This window comes from Zootoca vivipara, chromosome 6, assembly GCF_965207765.1.
Source record: "Zootoca vivipara chromosome 6, rZooViv2.hap1.1, whole genome shotgun sequence".
NCBI classification, from domain to species: Eukaryota; Metazoa; Chordata; class Lepidosauria; order Squamata; family Lacertidae; genus Zootoca; species Zootoca vivipara.
Genome location: NC_142589.1, coordinates 42,492,279 through 42,515,438, shown reverse-complemented (window position 1 = coordinate 42,515,438; position 23,160 = coordinate 42,492,279). Strand labels below are relative to the sequence as shown.

Below are 23,160 nucleotides of genomic sequence, written 5' to 3'. Positions count from 1 at the left end.
ACTTTATCTGGCTATCTGCTTTCTCCACACCATAAATAATTCTCCACACTCATCAGAATGAGCAAGTGGGCCCTGAAACAACATAATGGCTACCACTTTTTGAAGAAAGTGAAGTAATAAACATCCAATATCTAAATTGCCCACCCTCCAATAAGAAAAATCTACAATCTGAGAAGTAAGTCACGTAATGTACATTAGCACCTAAAGAAAGTACGTATATGTACGGCCATTATATCCCAAACCTAAAACCGCCTAACTGCACCACTGAGTGCATTAGGAATTATTGGTTGTTCCAATTTAATTGGTGGTGTATTTTAAAGATGTAGGTGGTTATTCAACATGCAAACAGAAGAAGGAACTGAAAGTTCTTGTGTACTGTGTATGCCCAAATTCCATAATTTTAGAACTAGAATTCAAGGGGTGGTGTGAACCTACAGCACATTAAAGAAACAGAGTAAACAATGCAAATTCTTTGACCTGTTTTTCTGTACCAGCGATGGGGAAGCATTTTCATCTCATGGGCCAGATTATCTCCTTTGCACCACGAGCCTTTGGCAATTGGGGCTAGAAGCAAAGGTGAGCAGAGCAATGAATGCTGATCAAGGCCCATGAGGGGTGTGGCCCAGGGAGAGTCCTGTGGGCCAGCTAGAGAGGACCTGTGGTTCCTCACACCGGCTATAATGCAACTATTTATTCAAAGCAACACCTCTCTCTCTCTCTCTCTCTCTCTCTCTCTCTCTCTCTCTCTCTCTCTCTCTCTCTCTCTCTCTCTCTCTCTCTCTCTGTTGTCTTCTTTGCTGACTTCAGTCCATTATTTTAATCTCCAAGTACATGTGCAGCCATCATAAATTGCTTACTTTTCTCCTATAGCAGGAATGGATGGGAACTTTATTAACTTAGCAATAACATAATCCTGTTTTATTATGCCTTGTTCTTTCGAGGTTTATAAGCACTACCGAGAATACTTCTCTTTGAAGGTAAACAAATTCCTCACATGGACTTTTCTTACTCAGGCATTAGTGTTGCTTGGATACAGCTGGCATTATTCAGCAAACCAACAGCAAGGCTGTCAGTGAGGCCATTTTGTTTCCCTGATTTATAAATGCATTATCTGTAAAACAAACAGCTCAGCCTTTTGCATGAACAAACCCCAGAGACAAAAAAAAATGTCACCTAATTAGCTCTTTTACAATAGGTCCTGCTTTTCACTATTTTTCACATAACCGACAGGCACTTAACAACTTACAGCAGTTGTCAGCTTTTAACTATTAATTCCTTCTAATAATAATACTCTACCAGTAACCTAATATAACTGTTAGCTTGTCTCCTACAATCAATTATTTCCAATTTCTATTGTGTGTTAATGCTGCAAAATATGAAGTGCTTCAGGATTCTAACATCTATCCAAAGATCAGGGAGCAGGCTTTTGTCTAGGTTTAGATACAACTGGACCTCATTTTGAATCAACTGGGCATCAATTGGATACAATTGGACATCATTTTGGTGAACTGAACCCTTCACAGCTGCACTGTTTTTAACCACTGACGTCAAATCTTTTGGTGTATAAATTTTATCAAATAAATACCATTACTTGGCTGGAGAACTGCACTACAAAAATTCATGTGAATTTCAAAGGAGGTTGTTTCCTGATTCATGTGCTGCTTAAGAAGGTGTGGATCAGGTAGGTTCACCTTTAACTGCAAACTGAATTGAATTTCTCTCCCATTTCTACCCAAACATTTGCTTTCCCTCCACATGTATTAATCTTACATCTTTTCAGATCACGTGCCAGGGATCTTTAGATCTGCACTCTAGGTGATGCACCAACTCTTTTGTGTTCTCACATTGCTTACAATTTCAAACACAATCTGTGGCAATCACAGTCAAAAATATCATAGTCCTTCAGTAATTTGGTACATTCCTGAATATTTTTTTAAAATAAAAAAAACCCACACAAATCAATGGGATATTTCAAAATGCAAAAACAGTTATTTTTCATATATATAGGAACTATAACATACCAAATATACAGTATTTCTCAAGAGATGCTTTATTGTAATCAAAGAGCTTTCTTGTATCAAAAGAAAAGGTACCTACTTTCCTTTACCTAGCAGTTATCATCTTTCTTAGAGTGGCTTGCTTCTTCTCAGTCATTGCTCTTGAACATTTAGACAGAAAATGTTCATGGAGATAGTTTGCTCATGTATTTTACTTTTTGTTAGAACAGTGCTAATGTTGCTGGAATGTTTTCAAACATCAAACACATTTTAGAAACCATTTTATTTAAATCTGGGGTTTTCACAAGTTGTCATCTTGCTTGCAAAGTATACCGTATCTCATATCATCTCATTGTGTAGCTATACTGAGTCAGGCCATTGGTCCATTTAACTCAGTATTGTCTTCACAGAGTGGCAGCAGTTCTCCAGGATTTCAGATTGAAGTCTCTCCCAGCCCTACTTTGAGATGGCAGGAATTGAACCTGGGATCTTCTGGAGACAAAGCAGATAATGTATTAAGTTTATATCCCTCCCTCCCTCCCACCCTCCCTCCCCAAGGAGCCATCGCTACCTTGAGCCATAACTCAGTGTGTTCTCACAGTATACAGAGGGCATAGAAGAGCATTGGAGTGTGAGAACAAGGAAGAAAATAGCAAATAGAAAAGTGTGGCAAAATGGAACTCACAACAAATGAAAATAGTGCTGAGAGAAAGCAAAGGTCCCAGCCTCTAGTCTTAGGACACATGCTGCAGCTACACTATTGAAGCCATGCTGGGAACTACCGTATATTCCGGCATATAAGACGACTGGGCGTATAAAACGACCCCCAACTTTTCCAGTTAAAATATAGAGTTTGGGATATACTCGCCGTATAAGAAATACGACCCGGCGTATAAGACGACCCCCGACTTTTGAGAAGATTTTCCTGGGTTAAAAAGTAGTCATACACAGGAATATATAGTACATGTATGCTGTCTTCAGTTCCATGATAAAAGAAAGTATTGTGAATTCCCTTTAAAAGGTATTAAGTAAATAACAACTATGGGTACGTATTCAAAACAACATGTTAAATTATTGTCCTGGAAAAACAAACATGAGTATGCATCCTATTTTAGCCATAGGATAGTCAACCTGCTATTCTCCAGATGTTTTGGACTACAAATCCCATCATCCCTAATCACTAGCCTTCAGGCTGATGCTGTTAGAGCTGTAGTCCAAATTGTTTGGAGGACACTAGCTGGCTACCCCTCTGCTAGTCAATAGTTCATCACTACCACAGTCTTCCTAACACTGGTTTCCAACAGGCTGATCTCATCACCATTTCTTTTTGCCATAGTTTGAGGTGTTTTTCCCCCTTCCTAAGAAGGACTAAGATTTATAGAGAAAGAAAAAATAAGTGACAATGGGAGAAGTTGGAGAAAACAAAAGGAGAAAGAAAGATATATATTTTTCATTGATTTACTGGAGGATTTCTATTCCACTTTTCCAGCTCAAAATGACTTATCAAAGTGGAGGACAATACTTTTAAAAAGCACACCCCAAAATGCATTGGACCATCAAAGCAAAAAATATAAATTGAATTCAGCTGCATTATCTTAACAGCAGGGAGATTTAATGCAAACCAGACTAAACTGCATCACAGTTAAAGGTCAAAAGACTGCTTAAATGTGAGAGGGGATTTGCTGGGCAATGCTCCCAGCTCTGATTATTCAATTGCTGTGCCATCCACTTTGCTACCTGAGAGGCTTTTTCACTAAAGGAGTAAGGTCTCAGACATGCGGTTAAAATCCCTCCAACATTTGTGGGATTGAAAAGCCATTGGGGATATCCCAAAGCTGTCGGGGGTGGTCCAGAATTCCTGAGCCAATATACTGTAGCTGCGGTAGCCTTGTTTATTTATAGGCATCTATAGCCCATGCTTCACCTTGTGGTGCTCTTAGTTTGGATAAATAATGAATTATATATATATATATATATATTCCACCAGAAATACGTTAGGCACTTTAGAGCAGCAGATCCCTACCCTGAGAAGCTTACAATGAGGAGGGCAAAGACTAAGGTTATTATTCTCTATGTTCTACCTTGGTTGGTTCGTTTACAAATGGCAGATAAAAGGCCTCTCAAAGCAATGTCACATGATGATCTTTCATCTTTTCATTGACCTTCCTGGGGGAAAGAGACCACGGGTCAGGCATTCAGAATCCTTAACTCCCTGGAGCAAATGTCTATCTATTCATAACTTGGATAGATCTGGGCCTCTCCATCACTTGGAATTCCTTCAGAACATGCCCCTTTTCCCAAGCCACACTCCAAACTAGCCCTGCTCCACACCCTCCCTGTGTGTTTTTGCCTAATTGGATTTTGTCATTGAACTATGTTAATGCCTCTTGCTTACCCAGGAGGATGAAAAGGTGTATGTGTGTAAACCTATTCTTTGTCATGGCTGGAATGCAGCCAACTGTAAGTTCCCCCAGGTGGACCCTGAAAATAGATCAAAACATGCAGACCCATCTCATCTCATCTAATTTATGTTTACTCTGAAAAAAGCATTATTGAGTTTACTGGGGTTTACTCCCAAATAAGATTACAGATTCAGTGGATGGGGAGGGTTCGTGTAAATACTGTGTGAACATTCAGCTGACTTGTGCTATATATTATCATTAAAATGATCTAGCTATACCACTGTTTAATGTCTTATTCCAAGCACATTTCTGTTTTGGTTGGTAACTGGTTACTCCACACCCACCCACACCCACACTCCAGTTCTCATCGAGAACTAATCACATCTTGCCTTGGTAATTGTAAAACTCCCTTTCTGTTACCCTGGCTCATCTGCTGTATTTTCTGAGTCCTGATATCCAATTCATTTCATCTCTAACTCATGTTAGGAACAAATCCCCTGTCAATAAAGGCTTGCTTTTGTTTATAACCTCTCAGGCTGCAAAGTCCTCCCAGCAGCGACCTCCTTTCCTTTTAAAAAGCGTTTTGTCAGAACTCTCCATTGCCCCCTCGCTGGCAGATTGCTCTTCCCTTGTCAGTAGGCTCACCTCTTTCCATGTCTCTTAATCAGTCACAAAGCAGGCTGAGTGCTGTGTGGCTTTGCTACCGAACCATGCCGTTATGTGTTCCCCTCGCCCCTCTTCTTTCAGGCAACAGTGCTGAGCCCATCTGTGAACTGCTGGCATATGTGAATATTATAGCACCCCGTGTATCTTTTTTTAAGCTTTACACTTGGAAGAAATCCGTTAATTTGTGAAAGAAGAATTTAAAATTAAAGCTGTTAACACGTGGGGGGCAATCCCACCTGCTGAACAAGAAGAACACGAAAGAGAAGGGGGGAGTCTTGAAACACATTGCATGGCATTTGATTTCTGTTTCTGATTGATTTAGGCCTTTGTGTTCTTTCCCGCTGATAGCTTGCTGTCTCCAAACATGTTCTTTTTCTTTTTCTCAACCAACCAGATGCTTTTCACATGATTGCTAGGACCACCTAGGCCTAAGTATTAAGAGTCCTCTCCTACCGAATGGCCAACATATAGAGATTTATTGGTAGAACAAGAAGGAAAATTAAAATTGAAAGAAGCATCTTCAAAGTTGGTTGCACCATAGACAGCTAAAGGATATCTTCAAAGAGGACAATAGGAAAGGTTTTTCATATTCAGTTTCCAATTTCCAAAAGGAAGTGATAGAAGAAAATTCAAAACTATTAAAAAAGGCATATAATATCCTCTTGGAGTGGGAAACTAAAGACGAAGAAGTAAAATTGGTAATGATTAAATGGGCACAAGATATAGGTAACAATATACAATTCGAAGATTGGATAAATTGTGGAAAGTAAATTTACTGATTGTATACTGTTGAGAGAGAATTACATGGTGTTGTTGTGTGCAACAAAAGGGACGGGAAGTATCTATATGTGGATGTAATGAGTGTATTTGTTTTGTATTTATATTTGTTCTGTAAACTTGTGAGGATAAGTTTCGATGAAATATTGTGAGACAAGGTTTCTCTTTTTCTTTTTTTCTCTCTTTTTTCTTCTTCTTTACTTCATTGCTGATTTACTGCTTTTTATCTTTTTTTCTTTTTTTCTCTTACCCTATTATCCTTTTTTATGTAAATGTGTATCTGTTGTTTCTGTTGTTTTTAAACAATAAAAACCATTTTTTAAAAAGAGAGAGAGAGAGAATTACATGGAGATGATATATAGATGGTACATATCAGTCAAATTGGAAAAAAAGTATAAAAATGAAAAGAAAGAGCATTGGAGGTATGAGGCTGAAGGTACTTTTTATCATATATAAAATAATAATAATAATAATAATAATAATAATAATAATAATAATAATAATAATAATAGCAGCTCAGGGCAGCTAACAACAAAAACATCAAAACAAGCATAAAAGAAACAATTCAATTAAAATACAGATTAAATACAATGTTAAAATTCAGTTTTAAAATGGGAATCTACAAGTGGAACCTCATTTAAATATCTGTAGGATAAAACCTTAGGGGAGGGTAACACTGGGGTCAGACTGAGTCAGTCCACAGGCAAAGCGGAACAGCTCTGTCTTGCAGGCCCTACGAAAAGATGACAACTCCCGCTGGGCCCTAGTCTCCTGAGAGAGAGAGCATTCTACCAGGTCGGGACTAGTACGGAGAAGGCCATGGTCCTGGTCGAGGCCAGTCTAACCACCTTGTGACTCGGGATCTCCAGTATGTTATTATTTGTGGACCTTAATGTCCTTTGCAGGGCATACCGGGAAAGGCGGTCCCGTAGGTACGAGGGTCCTAAGCCGCATAAGGCTTTAAAGGTCAAAACCAGCACCTTAAACCTGACCCTGTACTCCACCAGAAGCCAGTGCAGCTGGTAAAGCACTGGATGAATGTGATCCCACGGCAAGGACCCTGTAAGGGTGGGGTTGCAAAAATACAAAATTGTATTGGGAAATTATATATAATGAATTGAAGAAAATGTTGAAAATAACATTTGTTAAACAACCAGAAGCCTTCCTTGTAGGTATTTTAGGCCAAGATCTGCCGAAAGAGAAAAGGACCCTATTTATGTATGCTACTATGGTGGCAAGAATTCTGATAGCACCAAAGTGGAAGAAATTCCAACTAAAGAAAAATGGCGAGAGAAATTGATGAACTATGCAGAACTGGCAAAATTGATGGGCAGACTTCGAGAAAAAGACAACAGTGACTTTGAAAAAGAGGGGACCATTCATAACAAACTTGCAGAAACAAAGGAAGACTATTAACTTGATGGCAGAATTTAAATAAACACTCACACCTTTATCAACAAAGAACATTTAAAACAAGAGAAATGATATAGTAGACTTTTAAGAAACAGCAATATCTAACAAGAGGGAAACAAACCAGAAGTGATGTAACATAAATGTTATTTATATGAGATGTATGTAATGATAGAAAAAGAAAAGTGAATAAAAATTTATTTATTTTTTAAAAAAGAGTCCTCTCTTACCACCTGACCATATTAAAGAGAGATATAGGGGCCAAATGCTTATAGCTGCTGATCAATACCTACGGGGGTGGCTAACCTGTGGCTGCTGCAGGAATTGTGGGACTACAACTCTCAATAGCTCCAGCCAGCATGGCCAATGGAGATGGAGTGTGGGTGTCTTCATTCACAACACCAGGAGCACAGTAGGATGTGCATGGCTCCAAACCCAGAAGTAGCCCCAGAATGTCATAAAGACGTCATGAAAGAAGTGGAATGGAGCTGAACAGGGGTGGAGCACACTTACGTGCTCTATGCCAACCTGTGGGGGGGGGCGGGTCTGGAATGGTGCATTGAAAATGTATCCTTCTATAGCTACATGCTACCTTAAATTTGTTGCTGCTTTGCTCCTCCCCCAGTCCAGTTGCTGTCAATCTATCAGGAATTAAGCCATGGTTTCGCTTAGCATTGCATCCAGAATTGGGGCCACAGTTTGCCTCATCCAAACCATATGCTATAGCTTGTTCTCAACTTACCACTCATGGTTTGTTTGAGGGAGACAAAACATAAGCCCTGGTTTGGACGTACCATTATGTGTGAATCAGGCCAATGTGGCCTGCTGCTGTATTAAAATTCCTGTGCTTATAACTATGATGAGCTATATTATATTAATCTTATTAGATAAATATTGTATTTCACAGCACTGTATTACTTTGTAATGCAGATCTAACAAGTCTTGACATGTAGAAAAAAAATCAATAGTGACATTCTAATGAGACAAAAATAAGTTCTCCAAATTCCTTTGCATTGTGCTTTTAAAAACACTAACTTAGCTTTTATGATTTTAAAAAAGCACATTTATGAGCTTCGTCATTAAGGACAGGCAAATCTGCCACTTTGCTTTCTCTCTGTTTCTTGTTTTTCAGTTTTGAGATCAGTTCTTCAAATCTGCACATCAATGTGCACTTTTTAGCAAATAAAAATGTCCTTGTGGAATCCATTCACATTTATTCTCTGCCTCCCCAAAAGTGTAATTTCTGCCACCAGGCTTTTCAGTGAGCTGGCAAAAAGAAGGAGGGAGGGAGGGAGGGAGGGAGGGAGGGAGGGAGGAAGGAAGGACAATATTTTTGTCAACCGGCCTTCAAAGTCTGTGGTCTGAATTTGCAGAAAAAAATCAGAGCACTGCTGTGAGGTCACTGGTTTTTAGGTCTCTTGTTTCAGCAAGGAAGCTTGTTATCTAATAGCCAAGTCCTCCTTGTTTGTCTTCTAAGCGAAATCCAGCTGTGATGTTCCTTGGAAGCAAATCATATTTATAAAATAAACAGGTAAATGAACAGCACAGGGACTTAGCTCATTTGAATCCTTGTCCTCAAGATGTGAAAGATTTTAACCCTGTCAGCAATATTTAGTGCTTTGCTACTGAAGTCAAGGCCCAGGTGTGTGTGTGTGTGTGTGTGTGTGTGTGTGTATCTATATTAGGAGTGCATTGCATCTGCTTTTCTAAAAAAAATTATGATCTGTTTTTGAGTCACTCCACTTTATTCTGTCATTCAGGTGGCAAGTTTCTTTCATAAAACAAAGCTCTGTGTCTCCCACTCTAGTATATATTTTAGAAAGTGGCTTGTTCATCTGTTTGTCCATTCAGATGCCTCTTGAGATATTGCCAAACTTGGCCCAAGGGTTCCCAGGGCTTTGGCAGCAGACTCTTTGGCATGACTTCACCTGATTTTTATTGTGATGGGTCCAAACTCACAAATTTGAGGATGTATTTAAAAACCAAAATATATTTTTATTTCTTAAAAAAAAACAAAAAACATTGGCAGCACAGGGGACTTGCTACTAGTTGGCTATCAGATCCTCAAGAAGGCCCTAACCTGTGGTTGCTAAGATGTTGTTGGACTCCAACACCCATTAGCCTGATCCAGCTGTTCAGCCCCATCTAGAGTGCCATCTAGAGTGCTACCACTATTTTTGGCAGAATGATTATGTGCCAGTCAGTGCTCAAGTTGTATGATGAGGCACAGTGGGAAATGTGTGCTGAACATTTTTTTCTAATCATGTTTGATTGTATAGGGAATGATCCCTGCTCATTTCCCCTGCACTCTGCAGCTGACAACATCTGAAGAGTCACAGGTTAGCAACCCCTGACACTGAAGGAGGAGTCAAGACCAGGACCAAAATCAGTTCAGAGCTTCATGTTTTACTGATGTGCATTGTTAAAACATTTGTTCAATAATATTCATTTGGGTCTGAATAGAGAAAATGGTTTCCTTTCCACTACACATATCAGTTAACTCATCACACAAGCTTGATTGCTTCATCACCTAGCATTCCCATTTTAAATCATCACTGTGCTTATTTTGCATATACTATCTCTAACTGAATTGTCATTACCAGTTGATTGATTAGTCACTGAGGATTATACCTTATGCATATGATAACGTTGACTTTAGTTCAGGAAAGCTTATGGCATAGTCAAATTATATAGACTTTATGGTGCTGCAACTCTTTGGTGGTTTTCATCATGGAGCAAGGGAAATCCTGATTCACAATATTGCGGTTGCAACTGTGCAGAGCCAGTCACATGTATCATCTAGCATAGTAAAGCAAGCATAAAGACAGTCCCACAATTGCATATGTATGGGAAGCTAGTGAGGGAAACTATAGTAAAGTGTATTGCTTTATGTGGATGGATGTACAAGCAATTCTTCATGTGGTTTCACCTCCTGCATCAGGGATAGAAAACTCAGACAGGCCCAGGGACAGTCCTCAGCCACAAACCCCATTTCCCAACCCACACACCTCATTGGTTCTGCTTCACACCCCACTTTTTTTTGCCTGGCTGGTACTTCTTGAACTCTAATTAATGATGCCTCTTGCTTGTCTGGGTGGAAGATAGCGAGGTGCGCCTATAGAAACTAGCCAGCTATACAAAGGTACATTTGTTGATCCACCCACTTTTACCTCTGTCCCTTCTCACCACTGGCAGGTGACCTTCAGGGTTGCCTAGAAAGGAATGTTCCCCACTGATGAAATATATTTCCCACCCCTGCCTTATATTATGAGTTTATAAGCTGGCAGCTTGCCACAGAAGTTCTCCTGAATCCTCTGAAGTAATCCTGTTTTTTAAAGAGACCATTGTATTGATTTTGTGCATTTTATTTAGAAATTTAGCACCCGTGTGCAAATTCAATTTGTTCAAACTAATATTGGCCTTTCATTTGAATTTCCTTATGGTTAATCATACATTTATTTCCCTTGTTATTTCCGCTATATTTTCTAAACATCTGTCTCATTAAGTGAGCTTTTGGCCACCAACTTGCTGAAATCCCTGCTGAGGACACAATGCTTCTAGAGGACTATGTAATTCTACCCACTGTGTAAATGAAAGATTAACATAATTTTGCCTTCTTGTGCGACTGTAGTTTGCTGCTTTTGAACAATGTGGTTTAATATCTCCAGAACATTTAATTAGCTGAAAGAGTCTGCCATGCTGCAATGAAATATGATTCTTGGACTTAGCATTGCACAGCTGAATTCGATGACATTTCTTCCATAGCATATACTGATTTATTAAGGGACGTGATTGGCACTGTGGTCTAAACCACTGAGCCTCTTGGGCTTGCTGATTGGAAGGTCTGCAGTTCGAATCCATGCGACGGGGTGAGCTCCCATTGCTCTGTCTCAGTTTCTGCCAACCTATCAGTTTGTAAGCATACCCGTGCAAGTAGATAAATAGGTACTGCTGGGGCGGGAAGGTAAATGGCATTTCCATGCGCTCTGACACTCATCATGGTCCTTTGTGTGCCAGAAGCAGTTTAGTCATGCTGGCCACATGACCTGGAAAGCTGTCTATGGACAAACACCAGCTCCCTTGGTCTGAAGCGAGATGAGCGCCACACCCCATAGTTGCCTTTGACTGGACTTAACTGTCCAGGGGTCGTTTACCTTTACCTTTACCGATGTCCAAAACCTAGAATGTGTGTGCCTGTGTGTGTGTTTGTGTGTATAAAATACTTAACTGTATTTTATTATTTTTTTAAGCTATTTATATGCTACTTTAATTACCAAAGTTCAAAGCAGTGCATGTAAAAGCATAAAACTGATATTGCTATGAACTGAAAACATCCTTAAAATGCCCGCTGAGATAGAAATGTCTTTGACAAGAACCTGAAGTTCAACGGCATGAAGTATGAATCTTGTCACAGAAAAGGAAAGAACTATTTAGTCTCTGGCTAATTATTTCCCCATTCTCTTATTTCGTTTAAGGTAATGGAGAAACTCACGAGGTAATGTCGCCTCATTCAGGTACCAGAGCCAGGAAAGTCTGTTGGACAACATCATTGATCTCAGTATAAAAATAAAGTTCTAGAGCTGTGCGACTCTGCATTCTCGCTCTACTGCATCAATGCATGAGACTCCATAAAAGTTGGCATCAACAGTCCTTAGATGCAAGAACAAAGGATTTCCAGTGGCTGACAGGAATGTATCTGTGTAAGCTGTATTACTAGCTTAATACCACATTATTACTATTATTTAAAGAAAAACTAGTGGTTGTTTTATATGTAAAAGTATATGCATGCCTTAGGCATCTTTCTTTTTAGATATTAATTGTTTGACCTTCTCTGTACCATCTTAAATCCAGCTGGATAATTATTCTGTGTGATATTTTTAATTCTTCATATTTTTAAACAAATAGCTCTGAAAAAAATCCATTATCTCCCTCCCCCCTCCAACACTGCTTAACAATTATGGATATGACTCATACACATCAACCTTTCAAATATCTTGTCATAAAATAAAGGTCAACCCATGGAATAGTTTAACAAGAAGTGCTTAAGGAATATAAAGGAATAATGTTGTATCTTCCATTAGAGTTTTATCTTTAAATGCTCAGAACTTATTATTAAAGTTAATTTTCAGATGACTGTTTTTTAAAAGTGGTTATTTTTGACCTGATTATCTATCCAACAAGGCTTAAACTAAATGAAGAACAGGGGGGGGGGGGCTTTATGATGTACTCTAAAAAGTTTATGGCACTGTTGTAATTTTAATCAGTAGCTATCAATCATCAATATGATATAAGTTCTATGGGTTTTATACACTTGTATTTTATAGTCTTGGCTTTGACTTTCAGTATCTGGGTGTTCTGGTATTCTGCAAAATGGAATAGAATTAAATATAGAGAATATCATTTCATCTGCATTTTTGGGGAGGAAGCCACCTAATTTACCAGATTCACCAGACTCATGCAACCATCGGAACATGGTTAGCCCTCCTAGTTCCCACTTCTCTGGATTTTGCAATAGCATTCTTGGTTCAAAAAGTGTACTACAATCTGTGGTCTTAAAATGCATATTTTAGGATAAACTATGCTTCAAAATGTGCATGCTGAGATTAAAATATTGTTTGAATATGATTTGAATTTGGGTATGGGCTCTCTTTTTTGATTGCAAAAGATCTGTCTACAAAATGCACAATAAAAAATGACACCAAATCAATCCAGGATTAATCATTTGTACATTTGTACATGATTCATTACAGTGGTACCTCGGGTTACAGACGCTTCGGGTTACGCATTTTCAGGTTGCATACCGCGGTAAACCAGGAAGTACCGGAAAGGGTTACTTTTGGGTTTCGCCACTTGTGCATGCGCAGAAGCACCAAATCATGTCACGCGCATGTGCAGACACGGCGTGGGTGGATACGAACGCTGAGAGTTGTGGATGTGCCTCCATCACGGATTATGTCTGCAACCCGAGGTTCTACTGTAAAGCAGTAGATTTGACTTTGAAAGGATATGTAGCCTTATGAGGAATGGTTGAGGGAGCTGGGTATGAGGGAGTTGGGCCTTTGAAAAGAGGAGACTGGGAGGAGGTATGGTAGCCATCTTCAACTATCTAAAAGGCTGTCACATGAAAGATAGAGCATGCTTGTTTTCTCCTGCTCTGGAGGGTAGGACCCAAACCAATGTCTTTAAGTTACAACAAAGATTCTGCCTAAACTAGGGTTGCCAGACTCAATAGAGGACAGGACTTCTGTGCCTTTAATTGCCCTGCTCTCGTTTGAGTCTGGAAATGTTAAAGAGAAACCAGCAGACCCTTTGTTTAAATTCCAAGCAAAGGGTCTGCTGGTTTCTCTTTAACGTTTCCAGACTCAAAAGAGAGCAGGGCAATAAAAGGCACAGAGGCCCTGCTCTCTTTTGAGTCTGGCAATCCTAGCCTAAATATCAGGAAGGGCTTTATTACAGTAAGAGCAGTTCAGCTGTGGAATAGGAGTCCACAAGAGGTGGTGGACTCTCCTTCCTTGGTGGTTTTTAAGCAGAGGTTGGATAGCCACCTGTAGTGGATACTTTAGCTGAGATTCTTGCACTGCAGGGGGTTGGACTAGATGACCCACATGTACCTTCCAACTCTACATTTCTATGATTCTATTCTATGACCCCATTGCATCTTGCATGATTGATGGCTGGAAGAGGTTGGCGTCTGTCCTGTGCACACCCAGCCAAGGAAGACAATTTCAGCAAGAATGCGTTCAGAATAATTACACCGAAAGTATATGCAAAGATGAACCCTCAATTTAATAAGCAGCATATTAGTTTTAGTTTTGAATCAGTCTAGGGGAGGATGGTGGAAGAAAGCCATAAAATGATCCAGAATTATTTTACTCAATGGCTCTTATTGCTTTAAAACATAAACCTTTCAATAAGACTAATGATACAAGGTACACAAGTTCCTCTTTTAGGTAAAAGATGTCAGTGTAAGCAACATTTATGAGACAGAATCCAAGGGATTTCTTATATGTATATAATTTGCGGCACTGCTGCACTCCTCTTGGTTCATAAATCTGCAAAATGTAATTCTGGAGGGTCATACTGTCTCTTCAGAAAGATCATTGCTGCTGCTTGTGCTGAAGTAAATCATTAAGAAGAAGCTAGAAGTGAGCGGCACTGGGGTGGAAACATCAGCTGAGAAGATTTCTTACCTCCTTGAATTCTGGGGGCAAAAACCAACATCCTTAGAATAGGAGATTTTGTGGTTGTGTCCTGAAAAGCTTACTGAAAATCTGCATCACCATACCCATCTCCCGTATGGAGATTTTCAGAATTTAAAAAGTGAAAGCAAGTATGAGTTAAGAACAGCACTATAGCAGGATTAGTGAAAAAATAAAAACATAAACAATAGGCCCAACAGAGCATTATGATTTACATATTTATTACTTATTTTATTTATTTCTATAAGTTCCTTTCTGCCTTTTTATTGGCTAAAATGGCTTTAAAAGTAAATTATTCTCCTGTAAATCATTTTTTTGTCTGCTCATCCATATTTTTTACGAAATTTTTAGTTTTACTTTTGTTTATTTTAAGTCCTACAACTTCCCTCGTGGCTGAGATTAGACAGGCTGCCTTCCTGTTGAACACATTGTAAGAAAGGTTTCTGTTTTTATGATCAATAATAATGGAACTTATTATGGTTTTTAAAATCAATGTATATAATTTAGAAACTTTGACAATAAATGGTATGTTGTTGTTGTCATCTGTTTATCATGAGAGTCAATGGAGGAGTTCACCTTTGGGGGAGAAGTCAAGCTGTGAAGAGATATAGTGCCTGTTGTGGCTGTAGAGACATAGAGACATGTTTCATTGCAGCGGGGGCAGATGAAGGCGTCTGGTTGTGCTGATGCAGATGCACGATGCTGTTACTTCTCTTTGCAGAAATAACAGAGCTGACTAACTGATTCATTTGACCTCTTACTCACCATTCACCATAATGTCCCAAGGCAGGTTAAAGCAATAAAATACACAGTTATATTGAAAAGTTAAAACAGTTATACAGTGGTACCTCGGTTTACAAACACAATTGGTTCCGGAAGTCTGTACTTAACCTGAAGTGAATTTTCCCATTGAAAGTAATGGAAAGTGGATTAATCTGTTCCAGACAGGTCCGCGGAGTACTTAAATTGCAAATACTCAAACCGAGGCGTATTTAAACCGAGGTATGACTGTAATTGTGAAAACAAATAAAACTGTTCAACTTGCTAAAACCCAGTCTAGTGTATATGTGCGGGTCTGAAGAAAATAAACTTCAAGTGCTGTTCACAAATGTGTAGGGGTGGGGATGAAATCACAATTGAATGCTCTTCCAAATTCACAATTTCTGAAACAATATGAATGCCAAAACACAGCCATTGTTTGAAACTCGCACTTCTCTGAATTTTTCAATGCAGTACTCCAGCTAAGTAATGTGTTCAGAAATGCATATTCTAGGGTAAAGTATGCATAACAGTGCATATATTAATGAAACTAACATTGAAAATGCATTATAATTGGGGAAATTGCTTTGTGAAAATGTACATATTATGCAAAATTGCATACAAAGATGTCTATGTCAAAATAAATTTGTATTTAAAATGCAATTTCATTTTCATCAGGATGTTTCTTTTAAGAAATCTGCAAACAAATTTCAAAATGTGGAGAATTGAATTTAAGATTGGAAAAATGAAAGAAAGAAAAAACCAGAGAGAAAATGCAATTTAGAATTTTTCCCATCCCTAGGGATCTTGGGGGAAAATGAATGAATTAAACATTTTGCTTCAACAGGAACCTTCTAAATTTATTTTGCTTTAAATTCTTTCAAGATTTACCACACACAATATTTTGGATAACTATTAACACTGATTAATTCCCACCTTAAAAAGAGGAAGCCAGAAATGTCTTTGGTTTAGCAACTGGTACCCCCAAATAGTAGCCATCACAAGAGCAGTAGAAGGAACATTCCTGACTATAATGAAATATATTGGAGGTCCATCAGTGACACACCAAATGAGAATTGTGGCCAGTCAATATAGAATAGCTTCCAAGGATTCTGGATCCATAAAACACAACAAACAGTCCCATCCATGAGTTCAATCAATGAGATTAGCATTGACTTAAAGACTAGTACTTCAACCTAACTGGCTTTTTATTCCAGGCTGCTAGTTTTCAGTTTAAGAGCTCAGCAGCAAAAGTAAGACTCCCCCCCCCCCCAATTTCTGAGAAGTGTGGAGGGGAAGAGTCACTAGTCTTTCTGACAGTGAAGCTGTCATCATAAAAATGAGGTTATAATGAATATGGGCTACAAGAGAAGACTGGGGAGGAAGCCCCATCTGTTCATCTCTGTGTTACAGCATTAAAGGGAGCAGATGGACACAAATGATGCCAAGATTGGGGCTGAGAGACGTGCAGCTCTGCAGTTTTATCCCTTGGTAGAGAGACCCCCACGGTCAACTCTTAATCCCCTACACACAACTCAGTGTAAAGCTATTTTACCTCAGTGTTAAGTGGAGGAATTGGAGAACATTCTTAATGCTAGTCCTTTATAATTGCACATTCCCTTGATAATTTGGGTTGCCTCACTACAGAAGATGGCACCGGCGCTAAAGCAGATTATTCCAGATTATTTCTCTGTTTGTGTGTCCCCCCCCCAATTTGAGTAGAGATGAAATTCCATGTTTAATACTCCAAATGTCTTGGATGTTTTCCCAAGCAGGATTTGTCTCCAGTTGTTCTTTAGGCCAAATCCACTGGCAATTTGGGGATATAGTAAAATCCTCTGAGATCTTCCTCCAAAATGAGGTAGTGGAAACTATTTAGAATGGATATTCAGAGATTTGAGAGGGCAAGAGAATTAGAGATTTGGAGACTTTCATTAGCTAGATGAAAATTTGCTTTTGCTTTCATTAAAGAATTCACTTCACATTGTATTTTAAGGTCAAATTTGATAGCGAGTCTAAGCCACATATCATATATATCATTCTAACACAGCTATTGCAAAATATCATTTCCATACAGCAAATTTATGTGCTGTATGGAAAATGAATTTCCCCTAAAATAGACCCCAATATTTTGTAGGTGAGATTCCCCTGCCACAGCAAATGTGTTCATGGAAACGGTAAATGTCACATGGTAGTGGGTGTCATAGGGGATAAATTTGTTCAGTTCACATTTTAATGTGAAACTACCTAATTTGCATTTGCTGGATCAATATACAAATCAAAATGTAGTTACCCTTCAAAATATGTACTCCTCTGAATTTTGTGACACAGTTCTCCAACCAAACAAAAGAGCCCACAGTTAGGTCGATTCAGTCTTATTTAGGGTTAGTTCAACTGAATGCATACATTTGTAATAATACAAAGGCATCTAATAGGAGAGAATGAGAAAAAAAAGAAACTTTTTACAGTCACTTTACATGTGATCGCTCAGACCATCAGTGTATCTAACCTGCTTTGTTCTTCACTTAGTTGGGTTATTCAGTTACATAGCTCTTCCAACTGTAAATATGTCACATGGTCTCTATTCCAAAAGCATCTTCCTTGAAGTCTAACTTCCATTGTTTCCTCCCCTGTTCTCCGAGTACATTGCTGAGTGCACACTTAGCGAGGCAACCTGCATGACTGACTCAGCCTGCATTGAGCCACTGCTCTTAGCGACAGCCAGGAAAGATAAGGGAGAGCCTATCAACCCACCCTTCACCCCTTTCTAACAAACTGTTCATTAAAGGCAGCAGGGATTGGTGCGCAATGCTGCTTATTTGACCTCCCATCACCACCGTTGCTGTTGCATACGGGGTGGAGCAGGGCAGCAGAGGGTTCAGTGTGATGAAAAGGCACCAGCAGAAGTGCTGGATTGGCTCTGCCAGGGCATTTGCACTGCACTGACCTTGCTGCTGCGTCACCCTGCCCCCTCCTGTTACATCACAGTGGCGTCAGTAATGGGAGTTGAGGGAAGCAGCAGCACTCCTTCCTCAATGAGCTAGGACCACCTGGATGCTGTAGAAGGAAGGGGAAGCAGTGGAGACAGAACCTTCTACTCTCACCACTTTAACGCAGCTCAAGCATTGCACAGCTTCTTTGTTTCTCCCCAAGGGCAAGTGACTACAGCAACAACTGTGTTGTTTGTTTGCTTGCTTGTTTGCTTGCCTGCTTAATAAAATTTATACACCACTTGCTTGTTAAAACAGTGTTTTACAAACAAAGAAATGAATAAAACTGGGGGGGGGGTCACAATCATACTTTAAAACACACAAAACTAAAAGATTAAAATTACCTTAACTTTCTAAGTATCTGGGTAGGCTTGCCTCAACGAGACAGTTTTAAGCAAGTGCCAAAGAAGAGTACAGTGAATACACCTTCTTGATCTCAATAAGCAGGGAGTTCCAAAGTGCTGGTGCTACCACACCAAATTATCGAGTTCTTACAAATGTGGAGCAGGCATTATGTAGCACATATAACAGTGCCAATTCCACTTGGATGCTATTTTGTATCCTCCATAATGTCCCCAGACCCAGCAGAGTTCACGTCAGAGGTCCTCATTTCAATTCAGGGTGATTCAGAAGGATTCTGCACTGGTCTAGACAAGTCCTGAACCCATCCAAACTGCCCCCCCCAATCTTAATCCCATGCACAGCTCTCAAATTAAATGTTTGCCTGGTTTAAAGGAGAGGCTATTGAGCACATTCATTTTAAGAATATTGCTGTATTCTTTCTTCTTCTATTGCTATCCAAATGTTTGATGTATTCTCCTTTTCTCTATTTGCACTGCTGATCTATGTGATTGGGAGGAAGTCTTATTCTTTAAGTGGCACTGAAAAGATAGTCTCTTTTGTTGAAAGGTTTATGGGATAACAAGCAGATAAATGTCACCCAGAGAGTTTACTGGAATATCCATGTTCCTCCTTTCTCTACTGACATGTCTCGTGTAGCCAGTGAAATACAGCACTGCCCATCCCAGTTCCTGGCTGCTACATCCTAATGAACACAGAGAGAGAAAAATGATCCACAATAAATTAAGATTCCTTAGCACATATTGGTCTGCTTTTTTTTGTTTTTTGTTTATTAGCCCTCTGTTCTGTATATTTTATGCCTATACGAAAATAGTGGCATATACCAAGTACTAGAAAGTAGCAACTTGCAGGTGTTTACAATTGCAGGGAGGCTTCTACGCGCATCACCCTCCAGAAGCTGGTGCATGCACCTTGGGGTAGGGCCTGTTTGTCTCCACCCTTTCCCCCAAATTTAAGCCCATATGTGTTCACCTCAAAATGCCTGGTGAACACGTATTCATCCTTCTCAATGGTTCTAAAGAAACTTTTCCTGATGGGAGGAGACAGCCCAGTGACAGCAACAGTCGCATACCATCCAACTTTTCTAATAATAATAATAATAATAATAATAATAATAATAATAATAATAATTTATACCCCGCCCATCTGGCTAGGTTTTCCCAGCCACTCTGGGCGGCTTCCAACAAAACAAGTAAAATACAATAATCTATTAAACATTAAAAGCTTCCCTAAACAGGGCTGCCTTCAGATGTCTCCTAAAAGTCTGGTAGTTTTTGTTCTCTTTGACATCTGGTGGGAGGGCCCTCAGGAGGGCAAATCAGGAGGGCCCCCACACACACATTATGCTGCTGCCACCCACCCCACCCCACCTTACTTTCTCTGGCTAGTGCCACAGCAACATGAGGCCTCCCCAGATGGCATCTTAGCACAAACAGTGTCCCCTCCCTCTCTGCCACTGCCATGGCCTCCATCTCCACTTCCAATGTTGAGGCCGCTGTCATACTTCCAGAAGCTGGCACTGCACTTGTGGGTGCCAATGTTTCCATAAGTGTGGCATCCGCTTATGGAAATATGGTGGTGGTAGTGGCGGAGGCCACAGAGGAGGAAGACAAGGAAGAGGAGGGAGCCCAAATGGGGTACCTGGGATTGCGATCAGAAGCTGGGGTGGCTTCTGTTAATCCGGGATGTTGCACTCAACATGGGGCACTTGTGGTGTATGTGGTCTATGTAGGTCCCCATTGTTCCAGCTGAGATGATCTCTCCACCTACCACCATGGTTAAGAACCTGCTTCCATCTGCATTGATCATTTAAAGCAGTAACATACCAATTTAAACAGTCATGGCTTCTGTCAGAGAATCCTGGGATCTGTAGTTTGGCAAGAGTGCTGAGACATGTTAGGAGGCCCCTGTTCCCCTAAGAGAGCTACATTTCCCAGAGTGGTTTAGCAAGCCACATCTTTTCCCAGAAACTCTGGAAGTTATAGCTCTGTAAAAGGAATGGTGGTCTCCTAACCAGCAACGGGGCAGGGAGGCAAGGGGGGGGGAGCAAACCCAGACATGAAATGCTTCAGCAGAGCTCTTTCCCCACATCTTCCACTGAGGCAGCCTGGTGGCATTGTGCACACTTACCAGCAGTAAATCCCATTGAAATCAGTTGGGGCTTACTTCTGAGAAGATATGTGCAGGATTCCACTGCTAATCAGATTTGTGTAGATTCCAGAAGCCAGCACAGTAAAGAGGTTTTGGCTTTGATCCTGCAGTTGGTTGGGAAGGAAGGCACTTGCTTCCGTGGGAATCTAAACAAGAAAGAATGAACATCTTTGAATACCTTCTCCTTTAGAGTTGTCTATGCAGTTCAGGTATTCATTTGCAAGCATAATATATTCAAAATTCAGATGAGATGGTCTGTGTCACGAGCAGAGTGAGGGGGAGAAAGGTATCCAAGTGACTGATTGCTAAAAATCCAGCTCAAGGGCTGTATGATTACAACAATATGGAAAATGGCAACACCTTTGGAACATGTTTTATTTCAGCTAAAAATAACAAAATCCTGCATGTGTGTGTGTGCATTTACAGCAAAAAACATGGAGGCAAATCAGCACCTTGCAACTCACTACTGAATATATTCATTACTGCACATCCCCCTGCCTGAGACTGTGTGACATAAATAAAGCTGCCCAAGGCTTCTCTTTTCCCATTGAGCCTTCTAGAATTAAAAGGTGGCTTTCTGAGTTTGTGAACTGGGAAGGGGTAATTTCAGCCATACCCCAATTTGCATTAAAATCAGTATATGCAGTAATAATTTAGTTACATAAAAAGGCGTCTAAGGATGCATGCTGCTAAGAATCATTGAAATATAAGAAATTCTCATAGGGATGGAGGAGGATTAGGTTCAGTTCACATTTAAAAGCAGATCTACCTACCTAACCTGCACTTTCCAAAACAATATGAGAACCAAAACACTGTCCTCTTTTGAAATTGCCTATTTTTATAATGCAGTATTCCAGCAAAAAATGCATAATGTGAATAAAAATGCATATAAAATGCACATAAAATACATATGTTAGCCTAAATAACATACAAAAATACATTAATTTAGGGGAAATTGCTTTGCAAGAATGTGTGTTGGGCAAAAATGTGTATATTAAGAAAAAATGCTGATGAATTCAACGGGCAGGGCCTCATTGGGAAGGAGGGATTATGTTGTCTACAGCCATGCTACCCTGAACATGCCTGATCGTGTCTGATCTTGGAAGCTAAGCAGGGTCAGGCCTGGCTAGTACTTGGATGGGAAAGAGGGAGTATGTGGACCTGCCAGTGGAAGTGGCTGAGCAAGAGTTGGAGTCAGAGGGGCAGGATAAAATGTTGTCACCAAGAACCAGGTGTCTCCTCCATAGGTAGAATCAGATACCCCGTCTGATGCAGAGGGAATTTGCCTGTGCAGCAGTCACTTTAAAAGGTGGGCAGGAGGGTATGACAACTGTTCAGACATCTTTGTAGCTTCCATTTGGTTCTAAATCTCTTGCCTTGCTTGTGTATCTTGGGATCACGGTGCTTTGCTGGCAACTGAGCCTCTTATTGGCCAGAATAAAGGCATCCTTCTAACTCACTGCGGTTTGGGATGGCAACCTGACACCTGAAACCTTTGCATTTATTTTTAGCTATTACATTTCTATACTACCTCTTTGTCCAAGGAGCTGAAGGTGGTGTCCTCAGTTTCCCTCCTCCTTTTATCTTCATAACAACCCTGTGAGGTAGTTTAGGCTGACAGGCAGTGACTAGCACCAAATGGGCTTTGTGGTTGAGTGAGGATTCAAACCCTGGTCTCTCAGGTCATAGTCCAACACTCTAACCATTATGCCACACTGGTCCTCTGCACTGAAAATGCTCTATCACTGAGCTACATCCTTCCTGCATACCCCACTCTGAAAACTCATGGAAGGGGCCTGGCATGAGATGTCCAAGCTGCTAAAAATATGGAAGTTGGGGTGGGTACAGTTTGGCACAGTCTTGCTCTTTCACTATGTTTTCTGCATATGCATGATTGTCAAATAAGGAGCTAAAGACTAGATAAATGTATCCGACTGGGAAGGGGGGTGGATTTGATGGTAATACACCCCTGAATTTTTAATGCAATACTTTATTCTCTGGAACTCATGAGAAAAGACATTTTCGCCCCCCTCCCTATAGTTGATTGTGAGAACTAAGCTCTCTCTCTTTTTGCATTTTTTTCCTGAGTGTGTTAATACAAGATCACTGGACACTGACTGAAGCTTTTAAATGCAAATTCTTCAAATTGCTGAAGTAGGAAAGGCTTTCTTCTGCTCTCAGTTAATCAGAATAAGGCTCATCCTCTCCTCAGCTTCTTCTATCAGGAAAGTCAAATGGTTCAAGTTAATGTGCCCTTGGCATATGCAATGTGCTGAGCACTCTTACTGAAATAACACGGAGTTTAGAGACATAAATATTCATAGTCAAAGTTACTGTTGATTTTATCACTGGAAATTGTCTTATCCTGCTGCTACAGGACACGACTACAAGCACTATCCAAATGCTGCTTCAGAAAGCATTCTGGGGGGATGGGGAGGAGAAGAGATTA

General features: G+C 40.0%; 1 long non-coding RNA gene across 1 annotated transcript; it reads left to right on the top strand.

The window, feature by feature from the left end:
- Positions 1-1,235: 1,235 nt before the first annotated feature.
- LOC148685319 (uncharacterized) lies at positions 1,236-12,910 on the top strand. Its single transcript, XR_015950535.1, has 3 exons — positions 1,236-1,681; positions 2,408-2,509; positions 11,728-12,910. It is a non-coding gene; the product is annotated as an uncharacterized LOC148685319 (long non-coding RNA).
- Positions 12,911-23,160: the final 10,250 nt, after the last annotated feature.